The sequence below is a fragment of the Macaca mulatta genome, chromosome 19 (genome assembly GCF_049350105.2).
Source record: "Macaca mulatta isolate MMU2019108-1 chromosome 19, T2T-MMU8v2.0, whole genome shotgun sequence".
NCBI lineage: Eukaryota > Metazoa > Chordata > Mammalia > Primates > Cercopithecidae > Macaca > Macaca mulatta.
The window spans coordinates 62,508,129-62,517,419 of NC_133424.1; positions in this window are offsets into that span (position 1 = coordinate 62,508,129).

Here is a 9,291-nt window from a genome sequence, read left to right on the forward strand (position 1 = left end):
GTGAGCTGATCCGGCCGAGTGTGGTGGCTCATGCCTGTAATCCCAGCACTTTGGGAGGCCTAGGTGGGAAGATGACTTGAGCCCAGGAGTTCGAGACCAGCCTGAACATGATGAAACCCTGTCTCTACAAGAGAAGTATGCAAATTAGCTGGGTGGTGACCACTGATCACTTAAAAATGATTAAAATGGCAAATTGTATATTTTTACCGCAATTTAAAAACATTTACATAAAGTACTACATTTTTAAAGTTTGTGTGGTAGGCTGGGTGTGGTGGCTCATTCCTGTAATCCCAGCACTCTGGGAGGCTGAGATAGGTGGATTGCTTGAGCTTAGGAGTTTGAGACCAGCCTGGGCAGCATGGTGAAACCCTGTGTCTACAAAAATTACAGCTGGGTGTGGTGGCACACGCCTGCACTCAAGCTACTAGGGAGACTGAAGTGGGAGAATCACAAGCCTGGGAGGTTGAGGCTGCAGGAAGCTGTGATCATGCCACTGTACTCCAGCTTGGGCGACAGAACAAGATCCTGTCTCCGAGTAAAGGAAAAAAATGTGACTGGAAAAAGAAATGAGCTACAGGAGCCTAAACCAAGCAAGGTTAAGATGGCAAAACCCAGCACCTCTGAGGCTGGTGCGAAGACAAGCTCAAACGAGGTCAAGGTATAAAGCAGCAGCAGAGTCTTCCAGGGCCAAGGTCTCCCCAACATTTCAGAGGTGGGGACCCCTTGTCGGAACTGATACCCCAGCTAAATTCCAGCTTGACCTCTGGAAGGGCTGGAGACTAAGGTCAGTCAGGGTGATCAGCCTTGTCAACATAACCAACCTCATAACCCTATGTACCAAGGCGTGGTGAGCTTCTCTGGCAACACTTTGTGTGTTGTCACACGTTATTGTTGAGTGCATTAAGTGCTCTCCATATGACTCTACTGGCAGAGGACACCTGGAAGCTCACGCTTAGTCTCTCCTAGACTCCATCCTTTGCATCTTTTCCCATGGCTGATTTTAATCTCTATTTTTAGCTGTAATAAATGCAACCAAGTATAGCAGCTTTGCTGAGTTTTGTGAGCCCTTCTAATGAATTACTGAACCTGAGGGTCCACTGCCCTCTCTGAGACCGTTTCTCCAGTGGACTCAAGAATGATACTCGGTTTAAGGGTTCTCAAAACGAGCATCAGCGGGTTCTGCCCAGGCCGGCCCCATGGGCTAAATTCTCTAATAACCACCTCCCTTCCCCGCCTACTGCAGCCAATCATTGCGCTGACTCGGCTCCTGGCCACGCCCTAACCCCGCCTCCGCTGCTTCGAAACCCGTCCCAAGCCCTGCAGCCCTATAGGCTGCCGCCAGATTCTCGAGCCCCTTTACCTCTCGGTGGCCTAAATCCCTGACTGCTCGGAGCCACTCTTCAGGCCAAAATGGGCCCAAAATGGGGAGGGCAAGTGAAGAATGTCACTAGACAGTCGGGCCCTCAAGGACCTGGCAACTGGAGGTTTGGACCTCGGGTCGGCTTCCCACGCGAAGCTTGCTCCCCACCTGCATCCGCACGTTGGTGGAGACGCTGCCCCGGCCCCACGGATGCCTCTGCGCATGTCAGACTCCCTGATGAACTACCCTTCCCAGAATCCCGCGGGAGCTGCTTAGGGCGACGGTCCTCTGATGGCCGATGCGGGAGAAACCCTGGCGTCAGGCGGCCCTCGAGTGGGGCACACGAAGTCGTGGCTTATTCTGGCTTCAGTATGCGGGGTGGAGAAGGCGATCCACGAGGCTGCCTCTGTTTCCTATGGATCAAACGCAGAAATCGTTCTGTAAGCCCCGCCCCCACTGCGTGCGGGAGGCTTTTGTCTCCATGGCAACCGTCAACTCTGGGAACGCCTGTCTTTCTCCATGGCAACTGTCTACACTGCAGGCTGGAGCCGCCCATTACTGGAGCCTTTAAGCAGTATGGGTGCTGGACAAACAGCGTGATCGGGTCGTAAAACTTGATGGAACGAATATTAGAGCACAAGGAAGAAAAAACCGGGCTAGGTGGGACTGAAATAGTTGATGTGAGGGACGATTTCTCAAAGGAGGGAGCCTATTTTTTTGTTGTTTGTTTTTTACTTTTAGTTTTTCAAGACGGGGTCTCTCTCTGTTGCCAAAGCTGGAGCACAGTGGCACGATCTCGGCTCACTGCAACCTCCGCCTTCCGGATTCAAGCGATTCTCCTGCTTCAGCCTCCCGAGTGGCTGGGATTACAGGTGCCCGCCACCACGCCTGGCTAATCTTTTGTTATTTTTAGTAGTATGAGAAATGGGAAAGTTCTTCTTCAAAGATTATAAAAAGTCACAATTTCTTACTATAAGATTGCTATCCACTATTATATATTCCAAATCAGCTGTCCTAGCTTGCTTTGGCATGCCTGGACAGAACTAGACAAGCCCCAGCCCATAGTGCATAGTTAAGGAAACATCCTTAACTATCCCTGGGTAACTTCCTTTTCTTTCTTAGTTCTGTTCCCCTTACCCAATTAAAAACGTTTTAAACTAATAGCCAAACGGGTAAAGTGTAAAATGTGAGGTCCCATTCCAGCCAATGGAAACTGGACACAACAGTAGGGTGGATGCCTTAGGTTATAAGTAACTCTGTCTCCTTTCTTCGGTGGGGTCTCATGGCTGGACAGCTATTGAGTAGCACCCTTTCTGCAAAAAGTAAAGCTTGCCTTGCTGAGACATCATTTGTTCCCGCATTCTTTCTTTCTTTCTTTTTTTGTTTTGCAACACCAAAAACTTCATTCCCAACAGCAGAGACGGGTTTCCACCATGTTGCCCAGGCTGGTCGCCAACTCCTGACCTCAGGTGATCCACCCGCCTCGGCCTCCTTAAGTGCTGGGATTACAGGTGTGAGCCACCACTCTTGGCCCAGGAGGCGACCTTTGAATAAGGCTTTGAGGGATGAGCAGGAGGTTGCCTGGAAGAGAAGGGAAAATATAGTATATCTAGAGATCTGGCCCAAATTAAAAGTCTTAACGAGGGTGTGGGGAAACCGCCATTCTCCTACCCTGCTGGTAGGGAGAGGAATGTCTTCAGCCTTTGAGGAAGTAAATCAGTCAGTCAGCGGGTGACTGCTGAGAACCTACTGTATACTGGGAAGTGCTCCAGACACTAGGGATACAGTGGGGAAAGATATACAGGGGGGCAGGCAGTAACCACGAGACATATGATTGGAAATTGTAAGTGCTGTGAAGTAGGCCAGGTGTGATGGCTCACACCTGCAATCCCAGCACTTTGGGAGGCCGAGGTGGGTGGATCACTTGAGGCCAGGAGTTTGAGACCAGCCTGTCCAACATGGTGAAACCCCACCTCTACTAAAAATACAAAAATTAGCCAGGCGTGGTGGCCGGAGCCTGTAATCCCAGTTACTCAGGAGGCTGAGGCAGGGGAATCACTTGAATGTGGGAGGCAGAGGTTGTAACCGAGCCGAGGTCACACTACTGCACTCCAACCTGGGTCACAGAATGAGACTCCATCTCAAAAAAAAAAAAGTGCTGTGAAGTAAACAGGCAGGGGCTGAGATAGGAATGAAGGAGGGACTGTGGGATCAAGAAACAGAATTCTTTGAGAACATAGTGTGAAATAACATAAATAATATCAACCTCAAGAAAAATGTAGAGGAATACTATGAATTGCAGCTGGAATCTGCCCTAAATGTATATTTCTTCTTCCTGGTGTCTGTGACACTTTGAGTTGGGGTTTTCTTTTAGTTTCTTGAGTGTCTTGCTTTTGATGCTTTTAGCTACTCAAGCCAGTAAATTATCATTCTTGTTTGAGCTATGTGAGAGGTGGTCAAGTTCAACATTTGAAGGAAGAGTTGAGAGATTCACTGAATGGGAGAGAGGGATAAGAAAAACATACCTTCTTTCTGTTTAGGTTTCTAAGGTGATAGGAGGTAAGCCTGGAGCTGCTGGTGGCCACCTTGCCACCATGGGGGGAGAACCTGCCAGAAAATGAACCTAACCAAAAAGGAAGCTAAACTAAGAGGAGTGACCAGATTACTGACATGTCACTTAAGCAACTGGATCTATCTGTTCCTGAAGGCAAAACTGTTCAATTACACAGGCTAATAAATTCCCTTTCTTTCTTAAGCAAGCAGAATACTCTTGGCTGGAAATGAATCTCTACCAGAAATTATTTAAAAATCCAGATGGATCGATGGCCAGGTGCGGTGGTTCACACCTGTAATCCCAGCACTTTGGGAGGCTGAGGCGGGTAGATCACGAGGTCAGGAGATCATGAGGTCAGGAGATCAAGACCATCCTGGCCAACATGGTGAAACCCCATCCCTACTAAAAATACAAAAAATTAGCCGGGCGTGGTGGTGGGCGCCTGTAATCTCAGCTACTAGGGAGGCTGAGGCAGAAGAATGGCGTGAACCCAGGAGGCGGAGCTTGCAGTGAGCCGAGATCGCGCCACTGCACTCCAGCCTGGGCGACAGAGCGAGACTCCATCTCAAAAAAAAAAAAAAAAAAAAAAATCCAGATGGATCAAAGTTTTCATTGTGAAAAAAATCATAAAAGTACTAGATTAAAATATAGCAGAACTTTTTTTTCATAATCTTGGGGGTGAGGAAAGCCTTTGTTAGCATGATAGTAGATCCAAGAACTATAAAAGCAAATACAGATAGATTTAAAAATTTAAATTTAAATCTAAAAATTAAAAACTCTGTATGATAAATGTGAACAAAATTGAAGAGAAACTGGGAGAAAATATTAGTCACTTATACACCAAAGTGTTAATATGCGTAATATATAAGGACTTGTCATTATAAATCAATACAAAAAGGCTTCTCAATTAAAAATGGGCAAAATACATAAATAGGCAATTCACAGAATACAAAATATCAATTAATGCATAAAAAGATAATCTTACAACCAGGAGGCATTTTACCTATCAGATTAAAATTGCTTTAAAAAATGACCAGGGCCGGGCACGGTGGCTCAAGCCTGTAATCCCAGCACTTTGGGAGGCCGAGACGGGCGGATCACAAGGTCAGGAGATCGAGACCAGCCTGGCTAATACGGTGAAACCCCGTCTCTACTAAAAAATACAAAAAACTAGCTGGGTGAGGTGGCGGGCACCTGTAGTCCCAGCTACTCGGGAGGCTGAGGTAGGAGAATGGCATAAACCCGGGAGGCGGAGCTTGCAGTGAGCTGAGATGCGGCCACTGCACTCCAGCCTGGCCGACAGAGCGAGACTCCGTCTCAAAAAATAAAATAAAATAAAAAAAAATAAAAAATGACCAATACCAAGTATTTGAGAAGGAAGTAAAGGAACAGAGAAATAGTCACTCATATATACTTCCAGGAGTTATGCAAATTGTTTCACCCCTTTTGGAGTACTACTTAGTAATAACTATGAAAAATTTAAATGTAGGTGTTCTGTGATCCTACAAGTACACTTGTAGGAATTCGTTTTGTACATAAGTCAAATAATAAATATCCAATGATGGAAAAGAAAATGAAAACAACTTAAATAGGCCGGGCGCGGTGGCTCAAGCCTGTAATTCCAGCACTTTGGGAGGCCGAGACGGGCGGATCACAAGGTCAGGAGATCGAGACCATCCTGGCTAACACGGTGAAACCCCGTCTCTACTAAAAACACAAAAAATTAGCCGGGCGAGGTGGCGGTGCCTGTGGTCCCAGCTACTCGGGAGGCTGAGGCAGGAGAATGGCGGGAACCCGGGAGGCGGAGCTTGCAGTGAGCTGAGATCTGGCCACTGCACTCCAGCCTGGGCGACAGAGCGAGACTCCGTCTCAAAAAAAAAAAAAAAAGAAAACAACTTAAATATCCATCAATAGGGATTGCTTAAACAAATTAAAGAAACCCTAGCATGAAATATTACGCAGCCGTGAAAAATGAAGATACCTATGTATGTATATATTTTTGTATAATATGTACAACATGTATATATTTTGCATTATCATGGGAAAGTATCCACATTATATCAAGTGAGAAAAGCAACTTCTTAAAATTATGTTTGCATGTAGTTATGCCATATACACCATACATATGTGAATATATATACATATAAAATCAGTTTCATAAAAACAGAAAGGGAGATTTCATATTTATAGAAAAAGTAGGAGGTCTTTGGACTGAAGGGTTTTTTTTTTTTTTAAACAGATTTTGCTCGTTGCCCAGGCTAGAGTGCAATGGCACAATCTCAGCTCACTGCAGCCCCTGTCTCCCGGGTTCAAGCAATTCTCCTACCTCAGCCTCCCAAGTAGCTTAGATTACAGGCACGCACCACCACACCCAGCTAATTTTTTATTTTTAGTTTTAGTAGAGACAAAGTTTCACCATGTTAATCAGGATGGTCTCGATCTCCTGACCTCAGGTGATCCACATGCCTCGGCCTCCCAAAGTGCTGGGATGACAGGCGTGAGCCACCACACTCGGCCTGGAACAAAGATTTACGGGGCACTAAAGATTTCTTCACTTTTGTATCATCTGAATTATTCACAATGAATATTACTTCAATCATTAAAGAAGCCACAAAAAATTAGGAGAAATACCTGGGCAATGATTTTAAAATACGATAATAGCACAGAAGACGGCTAGTGAGACACAGCCCCATATATTCACAGAAGTTCCAGCTGATACAGAACTTCTGGCAACCCATTGGCAACATACTCGAGGTCACAGAAATCCTCTCCCTGTGGCCCCATGACCTCACTGCCAGGATTTCACCTGGGAAATGGTTAGGCACTCATCCCTTTCATAAAAGGGAATGTTCCATACTATACATATATAAGTCAAAAGTGGCCAAGTGCGGTGGCTCACCCCTGTAATCCCAGCACTTTGGGAGGCCGAGGCGGGCAGATCACGAGGTCAGCAGATCGAGACCATCCCGGTTAACACGGTGAAACCCTGTCTCTACTAAAAATACAAAAATTAGCCGGGCGTGGTGGCAGGTGCCTATAGTCCCAGTTACTCAGGAGGCTGGGGTGGGAGAATGGCGTGAACCCGGGAGGTGCAGGTTGCAGTGAGCTGAGATCGCACCACTGCACTCCAGCCTGGGCAACAGAGCGAAACTCCTTCTCTAAATAAATAAATAAATAGTCAAAAGCTAGAAACAACAGCGAAACGCCTTCTCTAAATAAATAAAATAAATAAATAGTCAAAAGCTAGAAACAACAGCCTGGGCAACAGAGCGAAACTCCTTCTCTAAATAAATAAATAAATAAATAGTCAAAAGCTAGAAACAACTAAAATGTCCAACAAGGGACTGGATAATATGTTGACTGAATATGCATAAGCTACGTGAAACAGCAAGACATCAGGTCGTTAAAGGTGACTTAATGATATGTTAAATAGCTGACACTCATTGCTATAAAAACGTCTTGCATCCATGGGCTGCATGCCGAGCCGCGGCAGGTAGGTCAAGTTCAGCCCTTTGGACGGCAATATGGCAACATGTGTGAGGAAATCAGGAAAATGGCTGGAGCCTTGGTTCCCATCATTGCCATTATGGGAATTTTACTTTGAGGAATAATCACCCCAAAGGGAGAGAGGAGGTGAGCACGGGCATGTTCATTATAACATTATTTGTAATTGGGATAACTGGTGAATAACCCGTCAGTGAAAAGCTTAAAGAAGAATCCAAATGGAGAATGGATTTGTAAATTACACCTTCTCAATGGCGTATCATTATCCTTAGTAATGATAAAAGCGTATGGGACAGTGACAATGCTCATGGCATAATGATGGCAAAAATGGTCTCTACATGGTGATTACAATGAAATAAACTTGTATTTGTTTAAAAGATTTGAAAAGAAATATAAAAACTAAAAACAATATGACTTCTAAGGATGGCCAAATTGTCAGTGACGGCTTTTATGTTTTTGACCCAAAATTTCTGACAACTAAACCTATAGATATGGGATATAGATTTTAAAAACCATAAAGAGGATGGGTGCAATGGCTCTCGCCTATAATCCCAACACTTTGGGAGGCCCAGGTGGGTGGATCACGCAGGAGTTCAAGACCAGCCTGGCCAGGATGGTGAAACCCCATCTCTACTAAACCTACAAAAATTAGCTGGGTGTGGTGGCAGGTGCCTATAATCCCAGCTACTTGGGAGGCTGAGGCAGGAGAATCACTTGAACCTGGGTGGCAGAGGTTGCAGTAGAGATCATGCCACTGCACTCCAACCTGGGCGACAGAGTGAGACTCCATCTCAAAAAACAAAAAACATAAAGAAACACACCCAAGAATGACTGGCGAGTCTCTCTGAGCTGCAGAATTACAGAGAATTTGTCTTTTATTTCATACTTCTTTACACTTTCCAAATTATCCTTAATGATGAGCGTATGGTATTTCACTAAAATTTTTTCTGTTATAAAAATATATGGCTGGGCACGGTGGCTCAAGCCTGTAAATCCCAGCACTTTGGGAGACTGAGGTGGGCGGATCATGAGGTCAGGAATTCGAGACCAGCTTGGCCAATATGGTGAAACCCCGTCTCTACTAAAAATACAAAAATTAGCCGGGCATGGTGGCACACACCTGTAGTCCCATCTACTTGGGAGACTGAGGGAGAAGAATTGCTTGAACCTGGGAGGCAGAGGTTACAGTGAGCTGAGAGCCTGCCATTGCATTCCAGCCTGGGAGACAGAGCGAGACTCTGTCTCAAAAAAAAAAAAAAATATATATATCTATATATGTATATATATATACACACACACACACACACACATATATATAATTATTAAATTAGAAATAAAACTATGTTTTAAAAATATGATTAAAAGTCTCCCCTTGGGAGGCAGGGCCTGCAGTGAGCCAAGATCGCACCACTGCCCTCCAGTCTGGGCGACAGAGCGAGACTGTGTCTCAAAAAAATAATAATAAAAAATCTCTCCTTGGTCATGAATAAATAGTGATGCTTAAGAACAATAGAACAATCACTTTGCAGGCCAGGCACGGGAGCTCACACCTGTAATCCCAACACTTTTGGAGGCCGATGGAGGAGGATCACATGAGGCCAGGTGTTTGAGACCAGCCTGGCCAACATGGTGAAACCCCACTTCTACCAAAAATACAAAAACTAGCTGGGAGTGGTGGCAGATGCCTGTAATCCCAGCTTCTTGGGAGGCTAATGTAGGAGAATCGCTTGAACCCTGGAGGTGGAGACTGCAGTAAGCTGAGATCATGCCACTGCACTCCAGCCTGGTAACAGAGCAAGATTCCGTCTCTAAATAAATAAATAAATAAAATAAAAGAACAATAGCTTTGTAAAGTGTAGATCCTGGAAACATA